This window comes from Dysidea avara, chromosome 3 (genome assembly GCF_963678975.1).
Source record: "Dysidea avara chromosome 3, odDysAvar1.4, whole genome shotgun sequence".
NCBI lineage: Eukaryota > Metazoa > Porifera > Demospongiae > Dictyoceratida > Dysideidae > Dysidea > Dysidea avara.
This window is the reverse complement of record NC_089274.1, coordinates 44,263,223-44,276,212: the sequence shown is the minus strand read 5'-3', so window position 1 is coordinate 44,276,212 and position 12,990 is coordinate 44,263,223. Positions and strand designations below refer to the sequence as shown.

The window sequence follows — 12,990 nt, the reverse complement described above, 5'->3', positions numbered from 1 at the left end:
ATATGACTCCTAAATATTTGACAGTAGACTTCCAAAACAATGGAGAGAAAGGTATTGCCTTATGTTTGTTTGAAATACAAAAGGCCTAGCTCACATTTATAACTGAGAATTCAAATGGAGCTGCCATTTCTTAGCCCAATTACGAATGCAATCAAGGTCTTCATGTAATAGTTGACAATCAGTTTCACTTAATTTCTTTGTAGAGCTTACCATCATCAGCATATATACTTTGAGTGCTTAACAACACTGTGCTGATCATCAATATAAAGTAAGAATAACAACAGACCTTTGTGGAACCCCTGATCTAACCCTTAATTGATTATATGACTCCTGTGGTCAGAAGTATGACCATAATACCTGAGAGCTGACAGAGTATATTCTACCAGTAAATAGCTTACATTTAATAGAACTTCACAGCATAAAAGCTGAAGGTCTACAGGACTCGATAGTCCTATATAGCCTGAAAAACAATTAACATTACTTATACAGCTATACGGTGCATGTGTGCATGAGTGAATTACAAGTAAATTGTGTTGGGCCACATCAAGTCAGTACAACAATAAGTATATACACAATATTGAATATTCTTTTCTCAAATTTGCTTCACTTTACCATCACTTCCCACATCAGTATTGTTAAGATTCACAATGTTCAAAAATTCATTGATATATCAAATGATATGCTGATTATGCCTAATTAAGTGCCATGTAACCTGGCGTGCATCCATGTCATATATAATTGAGTGAATGTTCACCAAAAGGCACTACTATATGATTATTGTTGTTATTGTTGTTGTTGTTGTTGTTATTGTGAATATAATTGTAAAGCACATAATCATGAGTATAATTATGTTTTGATTACTTAATAAAATTTGTCAGTGAAAATGTTAAGGTATTCTGCTGATGCTAAGAGGTAATTACTATGGTGTATGAGAAGACAGAAAAAATATATGCATATATAAATCCAATCATATTCATGTATGCATGCACAACTAACAAGATCTGTGCAATGAACATGTTATAGTCTTCAGAACAGGATGATTAGGCTATTCATTATGAACACATGCATACTATTGGAAACTAACTAAAAAATTATAACTAATCAATAAGTAAAACTGAAACTCTAAATACTGGAAACTAAATACCTATTCATCTGATGAAATAAATATTGTTATTACGTATACTGAAACATAAACATTTGAAAACGGTGTATACAAGGTTTTCAGCTTAACTTTATAGCAGTGCATGGCTCTTTACAACACCATTACCATGTTTGGACATACATACATATAGCTATACATGTGCTGGTAGAATGTATGCGTTGGACTAAACATACATGGATCTATGGGCTAGTAAGAGTATTTTGTTCATTTAAAGTCATCACTAACTAGTCCATCCTGATATTCATTATAATTGTATGTACGCTCAGGAACACTGAGAAGTGCAATATCTCTATCTGATGCTATATGGTTACCAATACATAAAGTTGGAATTTTCTTCTTCACAATTTGTAGTATATTCTTAACATTAAGGTGACATGTATAGGTGAGGAAATGATAGAATACAGTCATGCAAAACTGAGCAAAAGCCAAACTGATCATGACATTTGTGGAAACAGTAAAAATTTTGCTATTTGCCTGATAGGATACTGCATACAACACAATGAGGTTGCTTAGTAATAAGAGTTCTTGAATGTTGACGTATTTGCTTTTGCTTGGACGAACATATCCATAGAAAATACTGAAAACAACAGGGATAAAAGTTGATAGTATTAGCCGTAAGCTTGACTGGAATGCATATAGTGCAAAAAATAAACTCCGCAAAATGATATCAACTCCTATCCAGTAATAGTACTTGTCCTTGTATGATCCCTGATATGCATCCAGTATAGGTTTGAACTTGTTTATTATCCTAAACTGTAATAAGTATCTTGTAAACAGCAAAATGATGTTGAAAGGGATTAATAGTAAGAATAAGACAAGTCATGTGATGAACAGTATGGTAAACTTTAATCCAAACAATGGAACACTGGCATCAATAGACTACACTATCTGTTGATGACCACTTGGTAGTTGAGTTATAGTAGAATAAGAGAACAAAACTGTCAATACAGCTCTGAGAACACTAGAATAAGATAGAAGGAATAATGTGGCCAGTACAGGAAGAGATCTGGTGTATGTTAATCTCAGTATTCCAGAAGAGTATCGACTTGATATAATAATTGTAGTAGCAATGATTATGAGAAAGAAAAACTGTAACCACATCTTAGTATAGGTGTCCATTCCATTGTAGAAACAAGTCTCAATGCCCAAGTCCAAGTTGGTAAAAGAAACAAACACTCTTAGTAGTTTATATGCATTATCATTTGCTAGAAATACTGAATCATTGATGCTTATTATGTTGGCATAAAATATTATTCCAGTTTTAGTTCCATGCATTAGTTACTGTGAGGTTGAGAAGATACATTAACACCACCAGAACAATTCCTGCATCAACAACTATCATACTGATCAAAACATGTATATTACACTGTTAAAACAGTCATGTGCATATCACGAGTTTTTTCATGTGGGATATTTGCCACAGATAGCACACAATTTTTCATGTGGTATGCACACATTGTTTGCTTGTATTTCACACATAAAAATTTTGGTGAGGCAAACATGCTTTTCTCGTTCGTTTTACACATTTTCTCTGTTTCCCACAATTAATTTTTTCTTTAAATGTTTACAAAATACACAAATACAATATAATGTGTATACAATTCTGTATGCTGTAGGTGTCCAGATGTCAAGAATTCGGACATTCTCATCAGGTAACCCGAGGCATTCTCACCAGAGGACGACCTTAGATGTTCTTTTCAGATGACCCGACCAGACATTAAGATGATCCCAGAAGTTTTACCAGAAGACAACTGCCAAACATTCAATACTGATGCTGCTACACCACTGCATGGTCATTTTTGATCTAAAAGTATAATATTGAATATCAGTTGTCACAATGAAATACTTTTGCGTACCATTTAATCCACAGGAGAATTGTCCTCGAGTCATACCTACAGTTAAAAGGTGTAAACTAATGTGGTTGTGTATACTAGCAATTACCTTGTATAAAGCATGTGTGTCAGTGGCACTGGCATTTAATTCTGTTCATAGTTCCGCTTTACCTAATGAAAGTTATCAATCACTGTATCACAATTTTGATTCATCGTACCATAATCATTCTTGAGCAACATCTGTAGAATCTGCGCAGTAGCTGTAGGTAGATAACGTAAGTAGTTACGTGACACTGCAGTTTTCAGTAGACAACTTTGGGCATTCTCATCATGATCCCAGACTTTCTCACTTGATGATCCAAGGAATTCTCACCAGAGGACGATCTTAGATGTACTTGTCAGATGAGCCGACCAGATGTTAAGATGATCCCAGACATTTAACATCGATGCTGCATGGTCATTTTTGATCTAAAAGAACAACATTGAATGGAGTTGTCACAATGAAATACTTTTGCGTACCACTTAATCCACAGGAGAACTGTCCTTCAGATATACCTATACATCAAGGTATAAACTGATGTGGTTGGGCACACAAGCACTGTGATTACCTTGCATCAAGCACTTGTGTCCATCTGTGCTATTCTGTGGTTAATAGTAACTATCCAAGACACCACACAGTTCCAATGACATCAAGTCATTACATTGTAGAATCTTCCCAGTAGCTGTAGGTATGATGTAAGCAGTTATGTGAACTGAAGTTTTCAGTACCTCTAATACTTTTCTCAGCAGACGTATTTCTCAAATCTTTAGAGGCCTGTAAACTAGGATTGGCTGCACTAGCACTGTCCATAATATCTCGCAAATTCGCTCGACGGTTCTTTCCGGCCGATTCGGGACTAAATTGTGACCACAACTGCAATGAAAATATATTAAACACGTTAAGAAAGCTGTTCTACTTACGGGTTGAAGACTGGCTTGAAGTGGCTTCTTCATTTTCGCCACAAACCGTCCACTAACCAAGGCGCCGTCGCTATAAATCCGAATAAACATGGCGCCACTTTCATTGGTGAATTCTACCCCTCTCTATGTTTGCGAAAGGAAGAGCGAAAGAAAGCTGCCACTTTCGTCAAAACCACCGCCAAAATCCATCACCAAGGTAACAACAAAAATTTTGTCGACTTTCAATGTGTATTAATTATATGAGCGACAAGCGGCTGATGCTGGGAACGGTGCAGAGTTGTTCCATTATTATATTAAAGTAAGATGTCATACTAGCAATTGCACTATTTTAGTGTCATTGTATGTAGTCACGTTGCGCAGTGACGCTCGCAGTGACGATGAACATCGCTACACTGATTGCACGTGACAGCACGTGTCGAAATGTGACATGTTGGCTCGGTGAGTTACAGTTTGTTAGTTATGGCATAGATACTGGAGAGTAGTATCTATGACTATGGTTATTACCACTGCCAGTTGACTTAAGGACTCTGCCCAGTCTAAGGAACTGTTGTATGTGGTAGTGAGTCATTAGTGCAATGCATGTATGGTATTGGCCTGCAGAACGAAGGGGTTGGCTTTTTTCAGTGCTTGTTCTGTTTTACTTTAGGATACTAAACTCATAGATTTTTTGCTTAGGTTTCGTGGTAAGCACCTCATACAGGTTCTGCCTTCTGTACAAACCCTCCAGTGCCCAACTGGAATAATAATAAGTGCTGTTGGTTTCCTATCCACTGCCTGCACACTCTGCACTAAATGTCCTTTTTTGGTTTACCTGTACTGGTTCACTTGTAAGGGTGTCAGTGTATTTTTTATGCAGCTTGCTATTGTTGTGTCCACACAAATAAGTGGCTTGGAATGCTATGAAAGTTATAATAAAATAATCGATCGAACCTGACCAAATGTAGATATACCTGAGAACGGGATGGGGAGCAGAATTTATTTGGAGTAGATCAAGCTTGTCTCGGGCCAATTTTATTTTCAAGGGGCCATCTACCTGGCTGGGACCTGCATGGTGTTAGCTGGGGCCTAGGGGAACCATAGATAGTAAACTCGTTTACTGCTTTGGGACCCAGCTTACTCATTGGTCTCACAAGGCCCAACCACTAGCTGGCCATCTCCAATAGTGGATTGATGGGGAATTTTGGGGGCAAATTCCGCCGCCCCTCCCTTTGTGGAGGAGCCGTACTTCTTTTGATTGAAATACTAAACCTTAATTTATCAGGCCACAATCAATTTGTGTAACTCCTAAAAACAAAAGGAAAAGCAACTGTCAAACTTTCACCCAGCACCTTTGTGCATAGTAAGCACCTCTAAAAATAATTACCATGTTGGAGTTTAAGACATTCTAGCCATTAAAACAGCTTTTAACACTTCACAAAGCCAATACTACAGTAGGTGTATGAGGTGATTATTTGCTGCTTTAAAAATACAAGATAATCTACTATCCTCAATTACCTACAGTTTGTGCCCCTCCCATTGCCAGCTCCTGGTCTGATCTCCGTCAAAAGAATTTGACGAATTGGTTTAATTCTTCAAATTTAAATTCGTCAAATGTTTATAAGCGCCCTTAAAAGTACAGGTTTTGCCTATAATTTCTTGATTTTCGTCAACATTTTATTCGTCAAATCTGCTGAAGTCTGAATTCGTCAAATAGTTCTTACGTCAAAATTTCCTTGCGTACGGTATTTGACTAAAATGCAGCACAAAGTGCAAACTGAATGGATTAATGCAAATTTAGTCACATACCATATAAGGTTACCACTTACAATTATTAGTAACAATAACACTTACCTGGATGCAGTAAAGTAAGTCAATAAGCAATACAGCTAGTTCCAGTTAGTACAATAGGCATTAAATAGAGTGTGTACATGTGTAATGACTAATCTAGTGAAATTATATTTGATGCAGGCAGGGATGAGAAACTGGTATGTCAATTGGAGTGGCCTTATAAGGTGTTCAATTCCTACGCTATACGTGAATTATTCCAAATCTGTATAAGTGGCTGTAAATAAAAATTTCAAAAAATAATTTACAATGTGAATTCAGACACACAAGTGTTGTATACTCAACATTGATCTGAAATCTGCTTGTATAGATGCACACCATGAAATGCAGAGTTTGTGATACGTACATACAATTTCATTGTACATGAAACATTGAATAAAAACCAGCTGCATACGTAATTTCTGCAGAGATACATGGAAAGTTGTATTTTTTTGTCCACCGTGACAAACTACAGTGTATGAATTATTGTCTTGTTTATTTGTAATTGGTTTTTTTGTATCAGGGGTGGATCCAGACTTTTTAAAAGGGGGGAGGGGTTCTAGTCTGGAATTGCAACTTCAGCTTAGCTGTAAGTCGAAAACAATAAAAGGTCATCACCTGCTGGCAATAGCTGCCACTCACCATACTATAGATGCCTTCACCAACTATACTTCCTTATTTAATACTGTATACATAGCTTAATACACTGCTCTTCTTAAGAATACTGTGACTGCTCTATTAGAGTGTCTCAAGTAAGAGAAGCTTTCAAAAGGGGGGCTCCATGGAACCCTTTGAACCCCCTGGATCCGCCCCTGTGTATTGCTGTAGTATGTAAACTACAACTGTGTATATGCATACACGCTCAAACTACATACACAGTACGTAATCACCCATATTTATTTGTGTGCTCTATTAGAAACACACAGCATCCAAGTTTACATGTAAAAGATGGTCTGTACATAGTCAGTCAGTGTAAAGTGGCTACTGTCAAGTATTAGCCCACTGTGTTGACATAAGCCACAGACAAAAGTACCATGACAAACTGTAGGTCATAGCATAGTGCTAAATGTGATCAAATACTTGAATATGTAACATGTTTCATCTGTAGGTTACTTTGTTAAATCATCCACTTATACAATAGCTAGACACCAAGACCAAGGGAACTAAGCGATTTAGTAACCCTGATGGCCCGAGGCTATAGCGTCCCGAGCGCAGCAAGGGCACTACTAAGGGCCAGAGGGGTTACTAAATCTCTTAGTTCCTGTTGGTCATGATGTTTAACTTATTTAGACTATGGTTTAAAGTACGTACCTTTATAGCCAGAGCATGAGTGTGGGGTGAAAGAGCAATGGAGAACAGCGGAACGGTTTCTTCATACAGTGCCCACAAAAATAATTATTCAAACGGTTACCAGAGTAACAGCAGAACTACAGTAGATACGCTGCTTAGTTTACTATTTGTCCAGAATTATTCACAGAACATGGAGAAGAAGAGTATTACAGTATTATCAAGTACTCCAGTGTGCCTTTTATGTTATAATTATTTATCATGTACCAAATTGCTTGAGGGTGGGTTACTAAGTGAACATGTGTAGGTGACTAAGTGATTTAGTAAACCTGTAAATGAGCCATACCAACACTGACAATTGTTTGTGGCTGTGGAATAAAAGCAGGGATTAATGGCGAATTGGTGACCGCCTAGTATTGTCATTTTGAAACACTGGTTTCCTCATAACAGTTTTGTCTTTCTTTGCACCATTGCAAAGTACAAACACAGTAGAATTCAGAAATATATTGAACCTCATAGAACCTCTTCATCAATATTTTGTACAGGTACCATTCACTCACATGAAATTTCAAGCATTGCTTTGAGTGTATAACGTAATGTATATTGGGTTTGTCCTATCACCTCTGGTTGGGTTCATTATGGAACTTTGGTTTTGTGGTGATGAATTTTACTTATCCTGCCTTTGTAGGCTGAAGGTATTAGTAGGCTAAGTTTCTGGTAAATTTTTGTTCGAAAGAGTAACCTACATAGTACATACAGGATTATGTCTGGTGTATTTAGTAATTAGTTTATAACAATCTCTGTTGCAGGTGGCACTAGTATGAGAGGAATTATCTAGAGCTTCAGTTGACGTCTCAACATCTGTAGACTGGATGGTGGTTTTAGATGGAAATCTCTTTAAAGGACTCTCCATGTAAAGGACACTGTATAAGGAAGGTTTCTGTAGACCTCTACCAATACAAATGTACCTCCGAGAAAGAACAATCTTATACCAGTAAAGTTTTATAAGTCCCAAAGTGTTCATTAAATAGGGTTTCACTGTATGTATAATATATCAAGAAACACTATCCATAGTATATGCCTAATGGTGGCACAAGTTGTAATCAGTTTTCATACAAATCAATGTACAGCATGTTTACAAATATTGCAGAATACAATTAACAAAGTGAAAAATCTCACTCAAGTATTTTTACTTGTGCTATGGTGGCACTGTAGCGACAATTCTTGCTTCCTGAGGGTTAATTTGCATGCCTGTAAAGAACACAAATTACACTAGACTTCTTTTCATACTTACATACGTACCACACTGTCAATGCTAAAGTCACCAAAATCTCACAAATGATAGCTGAGTGACCAGCGAGGTCCAGGTGTGCCAAATAATGTCCTCCAAGTCTGGCTACAGTGATGATTATTTATCCAGTGCCCAATGCATCCATTGCCACAGAAATTCTGGAGATATATTTGAGTGACATAAACACTGACGGTATTAAATTACTGTACTAAGGACTACGGCACTACTTGTAGTAATTTACACACACTTTACAACTGGGATACCTATATACATAGTTCACTGATGATTGGGACACCAGTAGTTCATGGTTTTATTTGTAATAGTTTTAGAGTACACAGATTTAAAACTCTGAAATCCAGACACTCTACTCATTGTATGGTACTTTACAAAATAAAGTTTTGGAAAGTATTGCTAGCAGTTCATGAGTCTTTACAGGCAGTTCATGAACCATCGCGAACAATTCACAAAGCTTAATGAACACAATTGGATACAGTCCGTTTGTCAACAATTTGGGAAGCTTCGTAAATTTGGTGGAATTTTTTTTACATAGTACCGTAGTAATGTATACACATTCAGGCTCCTGAAATTAGGACACATCAAAAATCAGGACACTTGTCTTGGTATCATTTGTATTAGTGTGTTTGACCCCTGAAACCAGAGCACCTCACTAACAAGGACACCTTGATAATCAGGGCACTTGTCAATAGTCAGATTGTGTGCTATACATGTAGGCCCCTCCCTTTGTTATCCAACAGAACTTTCCTGTGTGGTGTGTCTGCATCAGTGGCTTCAAAAATGTCAGCCTGATCTTTGTGCAAAGTGCTATTCAACTTCAAAATGCTTGGCAGCTATACTAGAAGAACACAGTATGAATCACTTGTCTATGGTCCCAGTTGTACGCACTCCTGAAATCCCACTAAATTGAGACACTTGAGTGAAACAGTATTATGCCGTGAGAGTGATACCATCACTTTTATTTCTTTATACCAAAACTACAAAGCAGATACAAAATACATTACCTTTAAACGTATTAGAACCAGCCAAGAACAAAAAGACGGCTCACTCTGACCACTGATTACTGCCCCTATGATGGGCATCACCATGTATTCTTTGGTACTAGGCTAATGTACATAAACTAACCCAGACTTGTAACTGGCTGCAGTACAAATCAGTTTTGGCTAGTAGGACTTGAAACTGGATTTTTCTGTGCATCAGAGTAGTGTGGAGCCATACGTACTAAAATACATTTAAAGATCTGAAACAATTATACAGTATTCAAGTGTTATGCAACATATAATCAAGTGCTCATGAATACTACTATATGTGCACTGGCCATGTAAGTGGTCTTAACAATCATAAATAAGCTCCACAGCTACATCATGCAAGCAATCAGAAAATAGATCACATAGGGTGTACATGCACAACACAATCACACACATGCATCATAGACATACGACTCTTAATAGGGATTAGAAACAACACCATGTGCCTTAACATTTCTCTTTACTGTAGACTATCAGTGTAGGTTTTAATTAGTAGAATACAAAAGTTCTCTAAGGTTGAGCGATACAAGTTGCTTTGGTGGAAGTCACTGACTGTCCTTTCCCACAAAAGAAACTCGTCATATCGTGCCGTTTCAGTATTGCTTCTACACCAAGGTACGTTTCTGTTCCTGTAGTAGCTGTATACACCTTCTGGTATTGACGATACATGGCTTTTAAAAACCCCTTTGGTCATTAGAATGTAAGCCACACCTCTAGTTTAAACGTTGTGTATTTCCTTGGCTAGGTGTTGTTGTACCGTCGTGTTTCTGTACTCCTAACTCTACACAGCTGCTGTCTAGTGTAACTGTTTGTCTTTCAAGCTTTAATCTAATGCCAAAGCTGTGGAACAAAATTATGTACCACACTTCACTCGTAGGTTCTAAATCACTCTCACTAAACCTTTAAAACTTCATTAGGGGACAATTAAATTAGTATACGATACAAATTATGGAAACCACTGGTAACATTCGAAACAAGCCTATTTCTGGCTCGTAACACTGTTTTCAATCCATATTAGGAGTTGTACATCTATGTATGCATGCGCATTACAAACTCACACTACACACACACACACACACAAAAGCAAGTGCAGTCACACCTACTCAGTAAACCAACACCTGTGTCATGAGGGAGGAACACAGGTAAATCCTCCTAGAGCAGGAGGATACTCTTGGTATGAGCCTGATTTAAATTTCTAGTTTTCTACCCTTGGGTTACAAATCTCCAACCACTACCTGACCTAGCTTGGGGTCGGTGGGTGTGACATTGATAGGTACACAGCAACTAGTACCCAGCCCACACACAGTTTCATGATTGTGTAACAATTTAGTAGGCTACACACTTCACAGATAAAGAAAACAACAACTAGCTCTACCAGCAGTTATTCTAAATAATGACCTTCTTCAAAAATGACCTAACAAATATTGATCTTTTCTATCCTAACATAGATAATATACAACAGGCATTGTGTTTATGGTATTTAATAATGGCAAGGCACTTTTTATCTACAAGCATTTAAAATAAGATTAACTTAGTTGAAGATGCATTCACGTCGATATAACAATGCGCAAACCTACTAAACAACCAAAATTGATAGGATGCACCTAGTTTAGTACAGAATACCTTTGGGAATCAGTTAAAACGTCTTCAGCTCTGACGACGCTGTCACCTCCTTTCTCCAACAATAAAGGCGCGTGCTAATCACAAGCAGTATGTAATTAGCACATAAACATCGCGTTAGCAGTACACAACTGCAGGTGGCGTGAATCCCACAAACTTCATGTGACAAGTGTTCGTGTGCTACTTACATGACGAGCATGTGCTATGAACATCACTGTTTTAACAGTGTAGTACAGTGTATACACCTTGATGATCCAAATACCATACTAAGTGAATGTTGACACTGTGAACACAAGATATCGGTCCTGTTAAACTGACACTGTAAATCAGGATTGTCTAAATTAAAATGTGATGAACATGCTAGACAGTAGTCCATTGGGCAATTACTGGATAGTAAATATTTAGTGTCATTAGAGTTTTTATAAGTAATCCAAGTGTTAGCAGGACGGTGGATGGCTGGTTAATCAATATCACATTTGTCTATATGAGCATTGCTAGCATAAAGAATAGGATCACAATCACACACTCCGTCTTGTAGTGCAAACCCAATAGGACAATGCATAAGCTTTACATAAAACCCACTGTAAATTTTATGCAAATATGGTTCTGCTGTTAAGAACAATTCACACTCTTTAGCGGCCTCTGAAACAATTGTAAAGTTGTTTGCTTTCTTTGGATACTTTGTAACAGTTTGAATAAATTGAGCTTTATTGGCCAACCTGCATGACGACTTTGGTAATAGTTTACTATGCGTTTCTACAAACATCACTGAAGTTTTCATGTTACCTTCATGTAATATACACAAGTATATTTGTAGAAGCTGTCCTGGATACACGGGTCCTAGTGTGTCAACACTACAATTAATGGTGCCATTTTCTGTACAATAGCAAATATATTTTAGCTCGTGTTTTACATCCTCCTGGACTATAATTTGCTTGTTTATTGGCCCAGGATGATAGCCATAAAACACTGTAGAGGGTAACCATTTACAGTGCGAGGTAAGAAGCAGTGAGAACATTCGTGAAATTGGTGTACTTGTGAATGTGCTTAACAAAGCATCATCATGGATAATGATAGTGTAATTTTTAGTTTCTGATGTTTTATCGTCTACTGCCATATATTGAAAGAGACAAAATGGGTAAGGATTATCAAAATACTTTTCAGACTTGATTGATATTGGATAATTTAGACACTTATTATAATTATCAGATATGACAAAACGTGAGTATTCCATTATTTTAATGCAAGTTAAATCTGATAATAACAAAATTATTTCCAAGCATCTGTTTTGTCTAAAAGTCATGTTTTTACTGAGCATAACATCACAAGACTCAAATACCATCACTCGATCAACATGGTTTCTTACTATGAGTATTGACCCACTTGTCTGAAACACCACTTGATATAAATATATCATGTCAAAATACCCTGTAGTGTTGTAAATATAAATAGAGCCAGTCATAATTATTGAAGTATTGCACTGTTCATAACTCCAAACATTAAGCAGCTGACCATTGTTGTGTAAAAAATTGCAATCTTTTATTGTTATATTTGTTGGCTCTTGGCCATTCAGAAAGTCTCCTGTAATCTTGACAGATGTGATCTTGTGATTATCTGTGAATGTACAATTAGAAATAGTAAATGTTGTTTGGTCATGTGGAATTGAATCTGCTTTAATCACTTCAAAATTATTTGACTTAAATAAAGAAGACTCTATTAAAACTTTGTTAACACTGGTAGTGTAAAAATGTGCTATTTCAACTTGTATGGCTGGATAATTCATATTTAGGAATTGAGAATTTGTGATTTCTATGATAGCTGTAGCATGCTGGTTTTCTGTACTCTGTATTTCTATGCCTTTTCCACCATTGCCACTAACTTTGACATTAATTATGACAGCTAAATTGTCCCAAGAGTGATTGCTTCTATCATGGTATATTAGTAAAATTCCAGAGCACAATTCTGAATCATACTTTTGAGTGAAAATAATGG

General features: G+C 36.8%; 3 long non-coding RNA genes across 7 annotated transcripts; 1 reads left to right on the top strand and 2 right to left on the bottom strand.

The window, feature by feature from the left end:
- Window positions 1-2,692: 2,692 nt before the first annotated feature.
- Window positions 2,693-4,168, bottom strand: LOC136251114 (uncharacterized). 2 transcript variants are annotated; one of them, XR_010698939.1, is made up of 8 exons: window positions 3,955-4,168; window positions 3,772-3,907; window positions 3,603-3,716; window positions 3,514-3,549; window positions 3,213-3,462; window positions 3,104-3,165; window positions 3,019-3,054; window positions 2,693-2,966 (listed from the first exon to the last, which is right to left on the bottom strand). It is a non-coding gene; the product is annotated as an uncharacterized lncRNA (long non-coding RNA). The 2 variants fall into 2 exon arrangements; XR_010698938.1 differs by having other exon boundaries at window positions 3,763-3,907; window positions 3,955-4,166.
- LOC136251116 (uncharacterized) lies at window positions 3,810-8,215 on the top strand. The gene is made up of 3 exons (XR_010698944.1): window positions 3,810-4,252; window positions 4,302-4,392; window positions 7,854-8,215. It is a non-coding gene; the product is annotated as an uncharacterized lncRNA (long non-coding RNA).
- On the bottom strand, window positions 8,114-11,338 carry LOC136251115 (uncharacterized). 4 transcript variants are annotated; one of them, XR_010698942.1, is made up of 5 exons: window positions 11,002-11,335; window positions 9,476-9,571; window positions 9,355-9,419; window positions 8,347-9,251; window positions 8,114-8,295 (listed from the first exon to the last, which is right to left on the bottom strand). It is a non-coding gene; the product is annotated as an uncharacterized lncRNA (long non-coding RNA). The 4 variants fall into 4 exon arrangements; XR_010698941.1 differs by having other exon boundaries at window positions 9,355-9,571; window positions 11,002-11,338; XR_010698943.1 differs by having other exon boundaries at window positions 8,347-8,493; window positions 9,355-9,571; window positions 11,002-11,246.
- Window positions 11,339-12,990: the final 1,652 nt, after the last annotated feature.